The sequence below is a fragment of the Canis lupus genome, chromosome 22, assembly GCF_048164855.1.
Source record: "Canis lupus baileyi chromosome 22, mCanLup2.hap1, whole genome shotgun sequence".
Taxonomy (NCBI): Eukaryota; Metazoa; Chordata; class Mammalia; order Carnivora; family Canidae; genus Canis; species Canis lupus.
The window spans coordinates 43,222,668-43,242,930 of NC_132859.1; the positions used below are offsets into that span (position 1 = coordinate 43,222,668).

The 20,263-nt window shown below is 38.8% G+C and overlaps 1 long non-coding RNA gene across 5 annotated transcripts in view; it reads left to right on the forward strand.

Annotated features, from left to right (window-relative positions):
- Nucleotides 1–30: 30 nt before the first annotated feature.
- The window catches only part of LOC140614221 (uncharacterized), a 28,079-nt gene continuing 7,846 nt past the window's right edge, over nucleotides 31–20,263 (forward strand). For 3 of the 5 annotated variants that reach the window (XR_012015132.1, XR_012015134.1, XR_012015136.1), the window contains exons 1-4: nucleotides 31–133; nucleotides 4,369–4,467; nucleotides 6,355–6,522; nucleotides 9,233–9,305. This is a non-coding gene — a long non-coding RNA (uncharacterized lncRNA). The remainder of the gene's footprint in view (nucleotides 134–4,368; nucleotides 4,468–6,354; nucleotides 6,523–9,232; nucleotides 9,306–20,263) is intronic. The other 2 variants (XR_012015133.1, XR_012015135.1) reach the window with 1 other exon arrangement.

Consider the following 20,263-nt stretch of genomic DNA (forward strand, 5'->3'; position numbering starts at 1 on the left):
AGAAGAAGAAGAAGAAGAAGAAGAAGGAGGAGGAGGAGGAGGAGGAGGAGGAGGAGGAGGAGGAGGAGGAGGAGAGGAGGAGGAAGGGGAGGACTCTCTCTGCCAGAAGAGCAAGAGATTTGGAATGAATGATGTAAGTGAAAAATACTGTTTGGTTCTCCCAAGGATCCAGGACTGAATCTTTCTTGGTCCTCAGGGGACCCAGAATGGGGAATGTGGGAAGGTGGTGAGAATATGGAGATGACATAGCATTTGGGGCTAACAGAGTTTAGCCCCTGAGAGACTGAATGTACAAATGGACAATAGTCAGACCATAGATGACAATAGGACTGACCCATGAATGTCCTCTTTGGTTCCACCTGCCTGGAGGTGCTGATGGTCAAGTCTGTGTTCAGAGGCAGCAAACCATAAGGTTGGGGGCCAAGATACAAAGTGTATAAGCATCACTTTCCACTCACAGTTGCATGCTCCCAAGGGATCATCTCAAGTCCACATCCTCTTCTTCTCCTTCTCCTCCAGGAGAAACTCCTCCTTTCTACCTGAACTCTTCTTATAATCCTAATTCTTGTATATGTTGCTCTAAATGGCACATCTTCACCAATGATGATTTGGAGCTTCAGTAGCCACTCTGGGAACATTTGGCTTGAATAAAATTATTCATCTGAGAGGTGCCTTAGAAAAGAAAGGACCTAAAATTTCTAAGATTTAATAGGCAACATTTGTGTTGATATGCAGAGGCCTCTAAATGAAATTCTTTTTTAAAAAGATTTTATTTATTTATTCATGAGAGACAGAGAGAGAGAGAGAAGCAGAGACACAGGCAGAGAGATAAGCAGGCTCCACGCAGGGAGCCTGATGCGGGACTCGATCCCAGGTCTCCAGGACCACGCCCTGGGCCGAAAGCAGACACTAAACCACTGAGCCATCCAGGGATCCCTCTAAATGAAATTCTGATGGAAAAATTCCTTCACTAAAAGATTCTTTGGACAAAGTTAATGAGCAACCTGACAGTCTTAAGCAATGACAAACTAGACTCATTTCCTGAGTAAATTCTCCCTCTTTGTCCTCCAGTTGCCTCTTTATATCTAGCGCTCCCTCATCCCTCTTATCCTTCTGATCTCTTTCCTTCCATTTCTGGTAACTTCTCTCTCTTCTTTCCTTTGTCCAGATCCCCTTATCTTTTCCTACTGATTTCCTAGGACCCCCAAATGCTGGTTGCTTCTAAAACTCTATCCCTCTCATGAGTCAGGTATACCTTGGATCTGAGCTGAATTCACAGTTATAATTCAGAATTTCCCTAAAGAGGCAGCCAGCTGCTAGTCATAGAATTTAGCCTGCTTTTCATTGCACATGTTCCAGGGTTGCCAGAACTATATCAACTTACACACATGTTGGTCAAAACTTCAGATGCTAAATCCTGGATGGCAAAAACTGATTGAACAACACGGGAAGGGATCTCCAGAGTCCCTCTTTTATAATAAGCCCAAGTGTCAAAAAAGACCCCAAAGTTAGGGCAAAGTCTACTAAAAGCCATACCCAAAACATTTCCAACAAAACTTATTTAGACCATAATTCAACCATGAACATAAAGAAAAGATGAAACTTAGAAGATTGTGGCCATAGAAGATTGTGGCCATATTGTTCACTCCCTGAGGAACACAACAGTTATCCCCCTATGATCTGGTAACTGCAAGATCCACACATTTAAGGATTTCACCTCTGATAGTCTGCACTGCTTCTTGCAGAATTGGCAAAATATTGCCAGGGATTCATGTATTCAAACCCATCATCAAAAGGTCAAGTCTGCCTTCCCACAAAATCTTAAATAGCCTCAGCCTCCTGACATTCTTTTTTTTTTTTTTTTAAGATTTTACTTATTTATTCATGAGAGACACAGAGGAAGGCAGAGACCTAGGCAGAGGGAGAAGCAATCTCCCTGTGGGGAGCCTGATGTGGGACTCGATCCTAAGACTCTGGGATCACGACTTGAGCCAAAGGCTCAACCACTGAGCCACCCCGGTGCCCAGCCTCCTGACATTCCTAAACCAGAAAATTTCATCTATTAGAAGAAACATCAGAGAAAAAACTACTTTTGAACTTCATTGGAATGGACCTTATCGTGTACTATTAGCAACAAATATAGCAGTGAAACTCCTGGAAGTCAATCCTTGGGTTCATGTTTCACAATTCAGAATTCCACATAGTTGGCGGACTAGTCCAGTAAAGGACCTCATATTTCAAGTATTCAGAGATCGACTAATAAGCAACTTTTGTAAGTAAGTAGCTGGCTCAAGGTCTGTGGAATATGCAGTTGACCTAGGATATGGATAACCATGCCTAAGACATGAGACAAGAATTCCTGTTTTATTATTCATCTGTTTGCTCATAACCATTCTTCTCATTTTCTACAGACCCATTTTCTACAGACCCTACAGACCCATAATGGTCCTTTTCCTCTTTTCATTCCTCTTTATTATAATTTTTAGGTCAGAACATACTCCTAATTCTATTCTTAGATTATCTCAAACAGGGCAACCCCCGTGGCGCAGGGATTTAGCGCTGCCTGCAGCCCAGGCGTGATCCGGGAGACCTTGGATGAGTCCCACCTCAGGCTCTCTGCATGGTGCCTGCGTCTCCTTCTGCCTGTGTCTCTGCCTCTCTCTCTCTCTCTCTCTGTGTCTCTGTGAATAAATAAGTTTGTTTGTCTGTTTTAAAAAAAAGGTTATCTCAAACAGTAGCCACTGCCCTGAGTCTTACTGATTGCTCTATATGCCACCCATCACCAGATCATCATGATAGAAACCTCGAGAGAATTTCAGTCTTAATAAGGAATGGCAGCTGACGTCATTTGCATCTAAATAGACAAATAACCTTAAATAAATCAACACGTGAATTTGGTAACGCTCTTCTCTCACAGAAAAAGAACCAATTATTACAAGATATTTGAATTCAACAACTTTCATGGGGTGATGGGCCAATCACTTGCCACCTGGAAGAAGTTAGTAGAGATCAAACTGTAACTGGGCTAATCTAAGACCTTCTCATCTTCCACCAAGAGCGACTCCTTTCTCCTGTGTCTCCATGTGCCCTCTACTGGATGCTGCTTCTTTTGCAGCCAGGATGCCTGGTCTTGTTTGCCTCAGACTCCTACTTCACGCACTTTACCAATACTATGCCAAGACTCATCTGTATACAGAGACCCTATTTCTAGAAATCACAAACTTGGAAAATTCCCTGATGATCCCACCCTTGATTATCCAGGCACTCCAACTGAGAAATCACTAACCAGTTGTTCATGTGAACTATCAGAGCAGGTGTTCCCAATGGGGAAATCTTATAAGCAGAAAGTACTATAAGAAATTATCATTAACTTTGGCAGAAGTTATTAATAATACCACCTCCTCCACTCTAGACGATGTACAGACCAATCTCAACTCAGTAGCACAAGTGACGATGAATAATTGTATTGCTCTAGATTTTTTGCTGGCTAGTCATGGTGGTTTCTGTGCCATTGTTAATACTTCTTGCTGTATTTAGATTAGTGAAACAGGTAAAATAGAACAGGCAATACATTGCCTTAAGGGAAAAACTACTTAGTTATTTAAGTTTGATCTTCATGGCCTATAGAATTTGTTTACTTGACCTGGCTTGGGAAATTGGGGTTCCTGGTTCTTGTAGGTGTCTTATAGGGACTATTAGTTATTCTTGGTTTTGTCAGTGATCATGATGTTGGTCTCTGACATTCTATCCAGAATTGTAAATCCTACTACATAGATGCTCTCTTGACAGATAATCAACATGACAACACAGCAACAAAAAGTTCAAGATGATCTTGCAATATGGTTGACCATGGAGACAACTGAACCATCCCCACAATAAAGATCCAGATTTGTAGCCTTCCCTGAATTGGGCAATCTACCACGTGCAAGAATGATAGAATGACCAAAAAGGAGACTGGGAGACTGAATATGCAAAGGAAAATGGCCAGTCCATATATGACAATAGAATGCTGACTCACAATTTCTGCAGCAATCAGTCCAGGAGTGAATACACAACCTCTCTAGCAATTGGCCCAGAACCATTAGCACTTTGTTAATAATTGCCAACTCTATAATTTTTTGCCCTGACTTCCAAGTAAGGATCAAACAGAGAAAGCCAAATATACTTTCCAAACCAATCACAGAAGATGCCCCACTTCTGGTTAGACTGATTCAGAGTCCTATGCCAACAACCTCCAATCAGATCATACCTAACACCTTCCTTTTCATTTTGTTATAAAGCTTTCCTACTCCCCTACCTGCTTTTGACTCTACCAAACATAAGCAATGATGACTTTCTTATTTGTATGGTCTTCATTTATTTCCACAGCTCATCAGGAACTCTGAAAGGAGACAGCCCCACGTGGCTCCCATCTGGCAACACAGAGTAGCTGCTGCCAAATAGGAGTGGGACCATGTCAGATTTAAGGTAAGAAAGAATAGGAGATGGAACCCCACAGTCCCTTGGCTATCACACAGCATAGAAGAAATCCCCAAATGCCTCCATACTCCCTGTGAAAGAATGTGGAAGGTACTGATTGTTGACAGCCAGCAAGCCTGCAGAGGTCACTGTTGGGAGAAGGTAGGCAGTACCTCTGTATCATTCCCACACAAGGGATATAAGGTAGTTTGCCAAGGCCAGGGACCTGATGTGGGATTCGGCTGAAATTCAGAGGTTCTGTCAGGACATTAAGAGCCAAAGTGAAGTCAGATCATCAAGGGAAAGACTCCAGATCCTCACTGCCAAGAACACTGTATCGGTTAGGTTTTGCTATGTAACAAACCACCTCAAAACTTAGCAACTTAAAACAATAAGCACTTGCTAGCTCATCATTCTATGGGTTGGCTACATGGTTCTTTGGGACTAGGTTAGCTCAGCTGATCTTGCTGGGCTCATTCAGGAAGCAGGTTAGCTGGGGGCTGGATAATTTAGAATATCCTTACTTAATGAAATGGATTGTAAATCAAAGGTCATCTAACAGTTTATCTCAGTGATTTTCTATGGGTTTCCTTCACTATTCTTGTTCCTTGTCCACCATTTTGAAAATAAGACAGAGTTGCAATTCCAAGGCATTCATAAAATGCTTTGGAATATTTATCAGTTATATTAGCAAGCACAGTAATGCTCATCATCATTTGTCTGGTGTCTCTTTCTAGCAGAAATGTTCAACTTCTTTCCATTTATGACCTTATAACTCTACCTAATACATACTCTACAGTATTTTTGAAAATGAGCATGTGCAGGAGGCAAACTCTGGAAGGGGCTTTCTGCACTGACTTTTGAGTTATGTAAAGGTATCTCTCTTTTTTGCCACATGAAAAATGAGAATATAGCATAATTCCCATGCCATGGTCATCATGTCATTTGAGTCAAGTCATTGATGATATGCTCTTCCATATGCTTATGTAGTAACCATATGTATTACATAGGAAGTTCTGTAATTCAACAGATAAAGCTCAATTAGCATTACTAGAAGGAAACACTGCTTCATTAACAATACACCTAAATTTTACTGTACATGTAGAGAGAGCCCTTGGTGGACTTGGTGAAGTTTTAGACACTTTCTATTCCATAACCAAGGTTTATTTCCCCTTGGAGCTCATGACTACTTCCACCATGTTGTCTTCAGAAGATAGCTACTCTTTTTCTAATAAACATATCCAAACAGGAATTTAAATCCCTTTCTCATATTTCTGGGGACACTTGAGATAAGATTTGGACATTTTTTAAAAAATCACTGAAGACTAGGGGAAATTGTAAATAACATTGAGAGTACCATTATTTGAGGCTAGTGTTTCTCAAATTTTATTCCACAGAACACTAATTTGGGAGGCCAATAGAAGATGCTCAATGAAACGATATTTATGGTTGAACAAAGTTGTGCAATGGCGCACACTATATCTACCCCCATAGATACTAAAATGTACATGAGCATAATAAAGGCTCTGTGAAGTCCTGCAACAGACCTCTTAACTTTTCCTAATGCAATGACTTATCAAAGTACAATCTTATCAAAGTACAGAATTTTTGTGTTAGCATACAACCAATATCATGTGGGCAGCATGCCCTAAGATATCAATTTGGTTACCTGAATTGTATCCTAACCCTTACAAAGGTGATCCTTGTAAGACAAAGATTGTCCTGGGGTCTCTTCTTTCCCACATCTCCATTCAGCTTCTCTATGGCAGATGCTGTCCTGAAAACTCAGGTGAATTCCTCCATGAATAAAGAGAAGACCATCAAGACCTTCTTGCAGCTACTTCAGCTCTGCATTCACAGTTCTACTTTCTTCTCTAAGAAGTCTTTCCTTTTCAGATGAGTGATACCTGGAATGGCCTGCCTTACAAGACAGAAGAGAACTGTAATAGTTGTCAAGAGCAAGAACCCTGGAATCTGACTCCACCATGTCTTAACTTAAAATCTCCATGCTTCAATTGTTTGATGTGTAAAACAGTAGCAGTAGTAATTACCTCATAGGATATTGTGAGTAGCCCATGAGTGAAGGCTATTAAAATACTTAGAACAGGATCTGACATAGAGTGTTTACTCTGTAGATGTCAGGATTATTTAGTTTAGCTTTGACCTGGCAGCCCTCCAAAGAATATCCTCCATCAAACTACGATACTGATTTCAAAATTCATTCAAGAGAGACACATCATAAGAAGCTAGAAAATCATTTTTTCTGGTTGCAAATATTATGTCAGCATGATTATCAATAGGTTAATTGATACATTTTACATTTTTATTTTTATATTTTATAATTACAAAAGTAATACATTCTAACACTGGAAGCCTGTAAAACATAAAGAAACATTAAAGGGAAAAATGCGGGATCCCTGGGTGGCGCAGTGGTTTGGCGCCTGCCTTTGGCCCAGGGCACGATCCTGGAGACCCAGGATCGAGTCCCACATCAGGCTCCCGGTGCATGGAGCCTGCTTCTCCCTCTGCCTGTGTCTCTGCCTCTCTCTCTCTCTGTGACTATCATAAATAAATAAAAATTAAAAAAAAAAATAAAGGGAAAAATGCACTCAAATTATCTGTCTTTGGAGATCCCACTAGTAGTATTTTGTTATATATACAACATACATATATATTATGAAAATGATCATATAATACACCACTAGAAATATTTTTCACTTGGCAAAATGTTATATACACTCACCCTGTCACTATTCAACAGTTGCAGATTATTCCATCCTATGGATCTATTATAATTCATTTCTTGATTCTTGAGTGATTTACTCACCAGGATGATTTGGTGAATTACCCATCACAAAACCAGTGTTTTAACAGAAGGAACCTATACACTCTTCACCTCCTGGAGGGTTATTAAGCCCTATCAATTCTTTCCACTGGATTTCCCGCTCATGCACCATGTTCACCTCTTAGTCTTCATTATTTTTTAGGGTAAATACATTCAAGTCAAGCACATCCACAGTCAGCCAGAGAAAATCAAAGGGCTAGAAGACAAAGCTTATTAAGTAAGATTAAAGGAAATAGTATTCTTTTGTCCATTATCTCTCAATTCTCTATACTTATTATTCAAGCATTAATATCTTTCTTCATTTTTTTCTTCTTATTTTATTTTCCATTAAAATGAGAGTATTTGTTATAATGTGTGTCATTCCATAACATGTGACAGTGTAAAATTGGCCAAAACCTCCTTCCTTCACTTTCAGGAGAAAAGAGCTCTGGTATGCTTCAAGGATAAAACATGGTAAAAAAATAAGTTATCCAGAAATCCCAACACTAAAGCATCCAAAGTATGAAACTTGTTTTGAATTGACCCTTTTTCCTAGTGATCTTCCATGTTTCAAATGATGCAACTAGAATAACTAATGAATGAATTGCTCTGGTGTCTGTGGTTATGACAGAATCTACAGAACAATGAATAACGACCAGTTGGGAACATCATAGCAGCTGAATTCTCACATTTGAGGCAATGAGATACAGTGTGTCCTGTGCATTGGAATATATCTGTGAGCATTCCCTAAATTGGCTGGATCCAGCTGATCTAGGATGGCCTCACCTCGGATGGCCTATCTCTAGTCTATGTAGTTTCTATTTATCCAGGTGACGAGCCCAGGCTTACTCACATGGCAGGGGCATGACTCCAATAAATTGAGCACAGTGTGCAAAACCTCTTGAGCATTAAGCTCCAAACTGGGATGGCTTCACTTTCCCTACACTCTGTTAATCAAAACAAGCCTCAAGTCCAGTCCAGATTCAAAGCAGTGGTGAATTGGACTCCATATTCATAAGGAAAAACCACAAAGTCATAGTGCCATCGAAGTCTAGATAGAGGGAAGAAAGTAACTCTGGCCATTTTTGTCAGTAATCTGCTACAGTTCATCTTCTGGCGACAATTACTCATGTTTCTTCAACATGTAAAATACACTTACTTCTTCCCAAGACCTCTTTCCATCTGTATTAGAGTCCATGATTTGGGGACCTACATCCTTCCACATGAGGCTTGACAGGAGACATGTGAACTAAAAAAAAAAACAAAACAAAACAAAAAAAAACAAGTTACATGCTCTCAACTCACCCAACGTACAAATGGGAGGCATGGGCAGGACAAGCACAGTAGACTTTTCCATTGAGAATATTCTGTTAAAAACAATTCATACAGTGAAAATATTGTACATTTTTTGGCCAAAGGATCTCATCACTATTGGGGAAGGTCATCAAGAGGATGTGATCGCCGGCTGACCCACAAGATATAAGTGGGCAATTGAAGGCTCCTCACCCCCTTTCCTGTCCTTGGAATGTAAGTTCTGCCCACCATTCCTACAACTGGAGCCATTTTCAGGGACAGGACACAGACTTGAGATAATGAGGTGGTGTTGAAACCCTCTGGATAGTTGTTATACATGACTGAACTCCATACATGCCTCTATATAAACTTTCAAGATTCCAGCAATAAGTGGGGGGGGCTACTAGTCTCATGACCACCCAGGACAAGCCTCGTAAATAAGTTCCCTTGCTTCTTAAACCTGTCACCTGCCTATCTGAAGTGGCCTACCTCTTTCTTAAGTCTCTGCCTGGTGTTCATATAAAGGGGGTTTGTGAACTAACAATTCCAGAGCAGGGGATGCTGCCAATTGTGCAGACTGAAGAGAGGTCCCAACAAAAGGCTATGCAAAGCACTGAAGCATTTTAAAGTAGTGATTTTCTTCTTTGGTTTCTGCAGATGCTGACACAACAAATTCTGATTCTAAGTGGCTTGGCCAGATTCCTACCTACAGATCAAGCAGGATTTTCTGGTAAATAAAACATTCATGCATTTTTTATTAGTGCATGATTCATTTTTATGAAGTTGTCATTGCCATTTTAAAGTGTGTCCTAAATCCTGATGTTCTGTGTAAGATTTTGATGAGTGAATGCTTTAAATTGTCTTATCATTAAACATTTAGGGTTTTCTATAACATGTTACTTTCTTTTTTTTCTGTTTTCTATGAAATCTAGATGACTTTGGTTAATGTAAGCTGATAGCTACTTAATATATTCTCTCCTTGAGTCCTAGAATACATTTTTATTAAACGAAGTTTTCCAAAGCATAGGTAGCTTTTTAACATTTTAAAACATTTTGTTGTAAGATAATGTACATATAGAAAAGTACACATACTGTATGTGTATAGCTTGATGAATTTTCCCATTGAGCACACTTGTGCAATCAGCAAGCAGATAAGAAACAGGATATTACCAGACCCCAAAAGCTTTCTTGTGCATGCTTTCAGCCATTATTCCACTAAGATAGGGCTTCTCAACCCCAGCACTATTGATGTTTTGGGCTGAACAATTCTTTGCTGCTGGAGGCTATCCAACGTATTTTATCCAACGTATTTTAAGACGTATTTTATCCAACGTATTTTAAGACGTATTTTATCCAACGTATTTTAAGACGTTGAGCACCATCCTTGGTCTCTACCCACTACCTGCCAGTAACAACTCTCATTTCCTGTGGGATAACCAAAAATATATCTCCAGACATTGCCAAATATGCCCTGAGGACAAAATCATGCCTGATGGAGAACCTCTGCCTCTAAGTTAACCACTATCATGACTTCTAATAACATAGATTAGTTCAGTTGACTTTGTACTTTATATAAATGAACTCATACACTTTATTCTTTTGTATCTGCCTTCACTCTCTGAATTATATTTGCAATATTTATATTTTTCTGTGGAGTTGTAGACTGTTTATTTTGTTGAATAGTACTCCAATGTGTGAATATATCCCAATTTATTTATCCATTCAACTATTTTTAAAGATTTTATTTATTTATTTATTTATTTTTATTTGAGAGGGTGGGGAAAGGAAAGGCAGAGGGAGAGAACCTCAAGTGGACTTCACAGTGAGTGTGGAACTCAATCTCATGACCCTGGGATCGTAACCTGAGCTGAAACCAAGAGTCAGACGCTTTACTAACTGAACCACCCAGGCACCTCTATCCATTCAATTATTGAAGGCCATTTTGGTAATCACCAATTTTTGACTAATACAGTTTTAAAACTCATTTCTTTATTATCATATCTTATACTCCAAATTAAATACCATACCTTATCTCTTAAAAACTTTTTTTTAAGTTAAGGCATCTGAGTTGTGGAAATTTTGTTAATCTGGAACAAATCACATGCTAGGCATTATAAATAAAATATTTTTATGGTAATTTCATAAGAAATACACAATGGGGCCATTGATCCTGAGGGTGAGATTGGGAGGAAGGAGAAAAGGAGTTCAAGTTCAGTGAAACCAAAATTATTGAACATCTGTGACTGCCAGGCACTGATGGTAGCTCTGGAAATGTGAAGATGAAGAAGACAGGTTCTCTGCCTTTGAGAATTTTTCCATCCATTCCTCCTAGTCCTGGCCAATTTTTCTCTCCTGGAGCTGATATGATCTAATGGTACCTCCTGCATGGAAGGGTTACCTCTGATGACAGGACCTGGGCAGTGCCAGGGGGAGCAGCGTGGGTGGGCAGAGGAGTTGCACCTACTTTTGTTTTTTTTCAAGTGTAAAGAGGGGGTTCTAGAGTTGTAGCTCCATTCACCACCAGGTAAGTAAACAGGGAAGGGTTTAAAGCAGAAACTTTAAGAATGGGTAGGATGCAAACTGCAGAGGGGAAAATTCTCTTTTCCCCAAAGACCTCCAACTGCAGAAGAGACTGGATAGGGCAGGTCAGGGGAGGTGGCAGACACAGCCCCAGAAGGAAATCCAGCTGACAGGACAGAAATGCTTGCTGATGCTCACGAGTCACTTCATAGCTGCATCTATAAAGTTCATTTACATTCAGAACATACATCCCACTAGACAAAGGAAAATATGAGCCTAGGGAAAGAATGGCTCTGTGGAGCTTCTGTGTTTTAAAAATAGACTAATTTGGTCTTTAATAGGCATCAACCAAGTTGAGTGGCTTCTCTTTCACAAGAAGACTTTCATCAGCAGTATTTCACTGGTATCTTTGTCTCTTATCTTTGCTACTCAAATATTTCATTAATTCTCTACAACTTGAGGACAATGAAACAAGGGCCAGTGTGGGTGGTATCATCCTCCTACTTATTCATCATTCTCAGCCTTCTGAGACTTTCACTTCTCTTCCTCAGTTTATGTTTGCTCATTATTGTTATGCATTCATTAAATTTCAGTACTGTCTAATTAAATTGACCAAATGTTTATGTTGTGAGTTCACTTTGAATTAAGCTTTCAGTTAAGTTTACATTCCACTGAGGGGGGCACTTGACAGGATGAGCACTGGGTGTTATACTATATGTTGGCAAATCAAACTCCAATAAAAAAAATAATAAAAATTTAAAAATTAAAAATAATAATTACCAAATTACAAATATTTAGGAAATTAAAGAATTTCAATCCAACATGGAAAGGTTTCTCAATTTTCTCTTAAGTAAATCAATAGGAAATAAAAAAATATTAAAGTTTTTATAACCATATAAAAAGATTTAAAAGATTTAAAAGATCATTTCATTAAACCTAGACCTATTTCTAAGAAAATGTTAGATGATATTTATAAAGATGATATTCCACCTACTTCCCTGGGCAATCCTTTAATAAGCACCTTGCCTAATTTATTAAAATAGCAATAGGCAAAGCAAAACAAATGTGAACTCAAACTTTTTAATGGTCCTGTTGTGCATGCAGTCTCAAGAACATGCCACCCTCCCCAATACCAACAACCCCTCTGCCCTCCTGCCAATTAGCCAATTAGAGAACAATGAGCCATTGAGCCACTGACTTGCAGAGCCTTAATATTTAAAAGCCTGTCTTTTATGTTTGTTTTCTGTCCCTCAGGAAAATCCCCAAAAGACACATTTTTCACCATATTTATCCATCACATGCTAAAATAACTCAGAACAAATGTACAAGACTTTCCATTGAACTACTTGGGCCTTCCAGTTAATATGCCTCAAAACTTTCACTGCAAAGGCTTTATAATGGGTTATCACATGATAACAGAAGTGTTTTTCTTTTCAAAATTCTTGTTTACTTATTTTTGAATCCCAATATTATAAATTATTGTTTAAATAGGTATGCTTATTCTTTAAAGGAAACTGCATCTTTTTTGTAAAGCAAAATGTGCATATGTGTTCTTTAAGACATTATATATATATATATATATATATATATATATATATATCTGCGGGGGGTATACTCACACATAGCATACATATGTATCTAGATAGATGTATATATACATTCATATACTCAAACAGAGTGTATATAACATATATATAGATATACACATATGAATGTATATATATACAATTCAAAGTAATGGTTTAGAGCATTGATACTGCAGCCAGTCTACTTAGGTTTAAATTCCAGATGTGATATATATATATAATGGAATATTACTCAATTACTCAGCCATTAGAAAGGATGAATTCTTACCATTTACATCGATGTGGGTGGAACTGGAGGGAATTATGCTGAGTGAAATAAGTCAATCAAAGAAAGACAATTATCATGTGGTATAAGAAACAGCATAGATAGTCATAGGGGAAGGGAGGGAAAACTGAATGGGAAGTAATAAAAGAGGGAGACAAACTATGAGAGACAGTTAACTATGGGAAACAAACAAAGGGTTGCTGTAAGGTTGGTGGGTGAGGGGATGGGATAATTGGGTGATGGGCATAAGGAGGGCACATGATGTGATGAGCACTAGGTGTTATATGCAACTGATGAATTGCTGAACTCTGCATCTGAAACTAATAATACACTATAGTTGGCTAATTAAATTTAAATAAAAATAAATTCCAGATCCATATGGTAATAAAGGCAAGTTACTTAACCTTTGAATGCCTCAGAGTCCTCCTCCTAAAATAAGAATAATAGTTGTATCTATTTCATCAGGTTGTTAAAAGGGTTAAATGAATGAATATCACATAGGTGTATATAGAGCTTAGAATGGCATCCAGCTATGTATCTGCCTGTAATTAATCTGTGTGTATCTGTATCTGTGTGTACAGGTAAAAATTATTAACCTTTCTTGTGTCTATTTCACACATTTTTGAATACTAATACTAGATTTTCTTTATATGATATATATGTATACACTTAAAGATTATTGAACAATTAACTGTTTCTACTAATTCTTCTTCTACCAATTCTACTTCTCCAGACTAAATAAATCTAATTTTTTACTTTTGGCTCATATATTTTATATTTCAAATCCTTAAATCTTTCCATCTACTCTTTCTTGACTCTTCCTAAGTTCTCCACATCTCTAGAGCTGTCAAACCCTAAAGTGTTGCCAGTGTTCTAACTAGGATGTGAGCATGCAGCTGTGAAGCCTTCACAGGGCTGGGAGTTCTTCAAGGAGGCTGAGACCAGCTGTGGTTCCTGGGTCTCACCCCAAGAGCCTCATACTTGGCTCTTCCTGAAATGTGCCTCCTTTCAATGTTACCATGGCATCAGCACTCAAGAATTATAGAACAGAGGCTGCCCCCTTGGCTGCACATTAAAATCACCAGGGAAGCTTTTAAGAAGTGTCAATGACTAGGTTTACCCAAAGCAATTAAATCAGAATCTCTAGGGGTGTGGCTATATACTGCCATTTCTTAAAAGCTCCTGTCTGGGTCTAAAGAGTAGTCAGAGTTCACAGTTGGAGTCGAGTAAAGAGGATATCACCATCAAACAGATGCCCATATCTTTGCTCTGCTGCAGGAAAGGTACTAGCAGGGTGCATTCTTCCCTCCCTGTGTGGCAACATCTTCCCAGCTCCTCAGAGAAGGTCAGTGGACAGCCTCTTAATGCCGTGCTCCCTGCTTTGTCACCTAATGCCTCCAGAAAAAAAAAATCTGCACAACGAGACTGGAAATTGTGTTTTAGAGCAACTATTCTAAAATTTTTCTTTTATTGCCACACATATGATGGACAGTATCATGTGCATGATGCCATCCTGTTGGAATAGGCAAGGGCCAATTCCCAGCTATAAAATACTACCTAAGGAAGCATTTTAAAATGCAAGTTAGTAACAATGACCTAATTATAGGGACAATTTGGGTTGTCATTAAGCAAAATCAATAATTTGCAAATTTAGGTACTTTAGATATCTTTCACTTACTCTGCATATATTTACTGAATATCTACTCTCTATGCACTGATCTAGGGGCTCAGCAAGAAATAGTTTAAAACAACAACAACAAATTTCTTGCCATCCATAGAAATTACATTTTAGGGTAATTACATCTTAGTGAGAAGATAGACAGTAAACAAATAGATAAATGAATCAATGTGTGTTTCTGTGTTGAAGGGTGAGGATGCTATGGGTAAATGTCATGGAGAAGAGAAAAGGTTAGGGAGTGCCTTGTTGGGGAAAGTAATCAGGAAAGACCACTTGGAAGAGGTGATATTTGAGTAGAGATCTGAAGGAAGTGAGAATGCCAGTCTCCTCTGTGTTTGGGGGATGAGTGGTACAAGCAATTGTAAAAGCCCTGGGAAGGGAGCCTGTTGTGTAGTTCAGAGAACATCAAGCAGGTCAAAGTGACTAGAATAGGAAAGGCATGGGGAGAGAGACAGGATGAATGTCAGTGGTCACAAGGAGTTTAGAATCTGCAGGGTCTCTGGATCTAATTCTTAATGCAGTGGGAAGCCATCAGAGGGTCTCAGCTAAGGGATGCTCAGACTTACCCTGTAAAAGGATTGCTTGAGCTATTGCATTGAGTACTACTATAGTAGAGGGATGGAGCTGAAAGCAGGAGATCTGACAGGTGGTTACAATCACAGCACAAGGGAACTATTGGTCAGAGATGCAGTAGAGGAGGTTGGGGAGATATGGTGGTGTTTTGGATATGTTTAGAAGCAGAGTTACCAGGATTTGGTGATAGAGTAGAAGTCGAGTGGACAGAAAGAGGACTATGGAATGTAGATGCCATTTATTGAGACAGAGGACACAGGGAAAGAGAGTCTTAGGATGAAAATCAAAAGTTTGAGATATGTTAAATTAGAGATGCATGTCAAGTGAAGATACTGAGCAGAGTTGACTATTTGACTGCATTGAAAGGGAGAGGTTGGGACTCATGATTTCAATTTGATAGTCATCATTATAAGATTATATATTTATCTCTTTATCTGTTTTTTTTTTTTTTGTGTCTCTTTCTTCCCCAAGAATATGCATTTCACGAGGGCAGAACATCAATCTGTTTTGTTTTTCACTATATCTCCAGCTTCTAGAACATGGACTGGCACATAATAAGTGCTCGATAAATATTATTGAATGGATAAAAAATTAAATACCAATTCAGGACAGTGTAACTTAAGTGAAAAATAGCAGGATATAATAAGTGCTAAAGGATGATATGGTGTGTGTAAGTTGAGACTGGGGAGTCATCAGTGTGGGCTGAAATGATCAAGAAAAGTCTTGGAGGAGGGGCACCTGGGTGGCTCAGTGGTTGAGCCTTTGGCTCAGGTCATGATCCCTGGGTCCTGGGATCGAGTCCTGGATTGGGCTCCCTGCAGGGAGCTTGCTCTTCCCTCTGCCTGTGTCTCTGCCTCTCTCTGTGTGTCTCTCATGAATGAATACATAAAATCTAAAAAAAAAAAAAGTCTTGGAGGATATTGACCTTTATCAGGTCTTAAGGAATGGGTAGATTTATAGGTAAGAAGAGTCAGGAAGAGTGTCAAATTTGGGGGAAAATGATGACTTTGGTTTTGGTTTTGTTGAATTGGAAGTAACAGAGGACAATTTGCATTCAATAGAAAGACATTTACTTTAGTTCTTTAGATGGTTTGAGATATAGACTTGCAAAGCATTCTTCCTTTCTGAAAATAGAACACACAAAGCTACATTAGGATATTGAACCATAAATGTGTTAACAGAATATTAAGTAGGAAGTTTTGACTGAGACACCAAAAAACAGTTGAAGAGTTCCTAAAGCAGCACTTTTCAAAATTTAATGTGCACACAAATTGCCTGGAAATCTTGCTAAAATGCAGATTTTGATTTTGTAGGTCTGGGACAGGGGCCTGAGATTCTCTGTTTCTAATAAGCTCCCAGGCAATGCTGCAGGGTCCTTGAACTATATTCAAGTAATGAGGTGTTAAACCAAAATGAAAATTTTTGAAGGAAATAAGTAAAAACCAGTTACATGATTCTTAAACTCTTCACCGACATTGAGAGTATAAAAAGATTCAGTTGCTGGGCATCAAAGGGAGTTTATTTTAGATTGGACTGATTTTCAGAGAGCTGTTAATGGGCTGTGAGCAAGGGTGTAGGGTGGAAGGTACATCCCCTTAATCTCAGATCAAGAGAGAGGATGTCAGTGAAACTCTTGACAGCACAGTACCTATCACCTATAGATAGAGACAAAGTGGACCAAGAAGGCAAAGGGCAGGACACAGGCTGCTACCTGACAGGTTAAGGCAGCTGCTTAGTAATGAGGCAGTTCACACAATCTGCCAGGGCAAAGCAAATGTAGGTCAGCAACCAGGCTAGTAGACAGAAGGAGAGGTAGAAGGGAAAGATTGCAGAAGGCCCTAAATAGGGAAGCCGGGAAGACTGAATCAGGTTTGGAATCTAGTGTGGAGGCCGAAAGAGATAAGACCTCTGGCAGCCATTTTAAGCCCCTAGATAAGTAAAAGTAAATAGCTGCGGCCTATAGCCCAAGTCAGTTCCAAGAAAGACCGCAGAACGTCCTTGACAGAAAGTCCCATATCGGAATGAAAACAGAGCTTAAGAAACTCCCCCACCCTTTCCCTCATATCGGAATGAGAAAAAAAAAAAAATTCCTTCACCCCTTCTGGAAATACCCTAGACCAGCCCATAAAAACCCAGCTGTAACCCACCTCAGGGTCCAAGTCCCTGCTCCGCTGTGTCGGGTATACTTGGACCCAAGCTCGAGCTTGCAAATAAACCCTCGTGCGGTTGCATCGGTGTTGGCTCCTCGGGGGTTTCTCAGATTCGCAATCTTGGGCACAACATCTAGATTATTTTAAGGGACCAGAATTTTAATTTCTGAGTGGAGATTCTAAATACAGAATTTTTAAATGTTTTTAGGATCTTATATGATCTATGAGAGATCAGAAAGCAATTCACTGAGTGAGTTTTCATCTAGGGTCAGTTCTCCCACTGAGCAAACTCTGAAGAGGCAGTGGGAAACAAAGTAAAATTGATTTATGGTTATTAAGCCCCTGAATTCTGCCCATTTCATGTTTTGGTAACAAGTGGATTCAAGGCAGAGAAGAAAAATCAGCCTTAGATCTGTATATTAGCTACAACTTCAGCAGTTACAATAATGTTACTGTTGAGTTCCTTTGTCGAAACCAACTGTAAGGAGATTATTTTCTTTTTTTTTTTTTCATTGTCAAGTACTACCAAGTGTATTGTTTTGGTTTTGCTGTATGATACTTAACATCAATTTTTCACATATCCATAATAAAATACTAGAAAGTTATGAAACTGATTTTTTTTTAACAAAAACACCAAAATTTATATACGAAATGATTCATTCAGAGCCCATGGTAGTTTTTGTATAAACCTACTATTAACTATTTAATGGTTTCACAGAGGCCAAGAAGTCTGTTTTAGGGATGAGTTTATCCATGCCAGTAACTAACACTTCTAATAAGAGACAAGTGTGGTAAACAACATGAGAAATGAGGAGAGGCAATATTTCGAGGTTGAGAACTTTTTTTTTTTTTTTTTTTGGATTGCACTGTTATAAAAAAGGTTTCTAATGTGGCTCCTACGTTAGTAATGAAGATAATTCCAAAAAAGGAATTGCACAAGTATTTTGACTAATAATGTTTCCTTAAAGTAAGTGTATAAATGCTTGAGAAGGAGCATAGTCTTTTTCAATACAAAAGCACTGATATGCTGGTTTAAAAAAATAATCATATTGGTTGAAACTTTGGCTTGGTTATTTTCTGATGGGAATGAACCTAGTCATTTATGTTATTTCCATAGATGTGCATCCTAAATATTGGACTTTATTTGCCATTCTGTTCGACCTCTCATTCAAAAGGCAGCCCATCTATACACTTTATGCTGGCTGAGGACTGTCAAGTCTCTGTTGAACATTGGGGTGAAGGTACTATTTTGCAAATACTTTTTTTTTTTTTTTAATGGGATGAGCACTGGGTGTTATTCTGTATGTTGGCAAATTGAACACCAATAAAAAATAAATTTATTATTTAAAAAAAGGAGATTATTTTCTAAATGCCGATCCTCTCAGAGATCTTCCACAACCCACTGCTATTAACACCACTCCCGTAGGCCAGCCTCACTGTGTCTGCTAATACTGGAAAGAGTTCAGAATGTTCCCACTTGAATAAAACTTTTGCTAATTTCCCTTCTCATTGGGCAGACGAGGGAGGTGGAAGAGCAGTCCTCACCCCTTGATCTCCTAGCAGCTGCATCTGAAATACATTTTTTTCACCTGGGCACATCAGAGTTAGGACAAATGTGGTTTGGAGTAGTTGTGTGTCTGGTATTGTCATCTATGCTGAAGGAGTCTGTGCACATGGAGATCTAATGAAACACAAGTGGTTCTTTGCCCAGCAAACACTTAGTACCTCTGACATAAGCAGAGGTGATTTTGTTAGGTGCCGTGCTTGGAACCTGAGAATTATCGTGTGAGATGGTAGAGTGGAAAGATGCATGCACCTCCTAATCTGCCCTTTCTAGATAGAATCTTCTCTTTTGCTCTCAACTTACATTTCATGCATCAAATACACTAAGATTTCTTGAAATCCAAGCATCTGAAGACTTCCTTCAAGACTCTACCTCAATATCCCTTCTCTAAGAGCCTCCCTGATCCTTTATCTTTCAGGCAAGCTTGGCTAATTGAGACAATCTTCTGAGCCTCTAAACACTTGGGACAAAACTCTGTAAGAGCTTTTCTCTGTATGTAGTCATTTTTGGTGCATTACCTGATATGTATGTGAAGGAATGGCCTCCTATTAGTGGGTAGCTTTTCTTTTATTGGATGTTTAATTCCTTGTGTGGTTAAGATACCATTACATTGTCTGATGCCCTAAAAGTTAAGAAAACTCTGGATGAAAAGAGCCTTAGATGGATAGCAGAGAATCATGAAGGAGTCATGGGGTCTTGCAGCAGATTGTGAGCAGGTGAGTCATGAAAGGCAACCAGGCAAATTGCCTTCCAAGTTGCTCTAGTCCTGCAATGCTAGAATGGCAGCATCTCAGCCTATATAAGCTGGAGGACCCCCCAAATCTTGCATTCTTTTTGTTCATTGCCCTTATGTTTTTTCTTAAAATTTAAATAGATTTTGAAGTAACTCATTTTTCCCCGACTATAGACTATAAAGGTAACATATATGTCTATGGTACTTTGTAGTACATGCTGGTGTCTGGCACCATCCCTGTTGGCACCTGTCCTCCTGGTGTAGTTATTAACAGCACTGCCTTTCACACTCAGAAGTATCCTGGCTGGAATCATAACTTACACTGGCACCCTCCTGATTGTACAGGATTTGAATGACCTCTTGCACATACACATACTGGTGCTGTAAATAGCATTGGATACAAATTATTGTACATCTGATTGTGTATAACTGTGTACACATGTTATTTTCTCTTAGGAAAATTCCAAAAATAGAATTTCAGAATCAAAGTTTATAAAAGTATTTCAGACCTTTGATACATTATATCATTTTACTTTCCAGGAGAGTGACAACCATTTAGTTCATAAAAAATCTGTGGTATTACTAAATAGGAGTTTGGTTATTAAAATCAATGATCCCA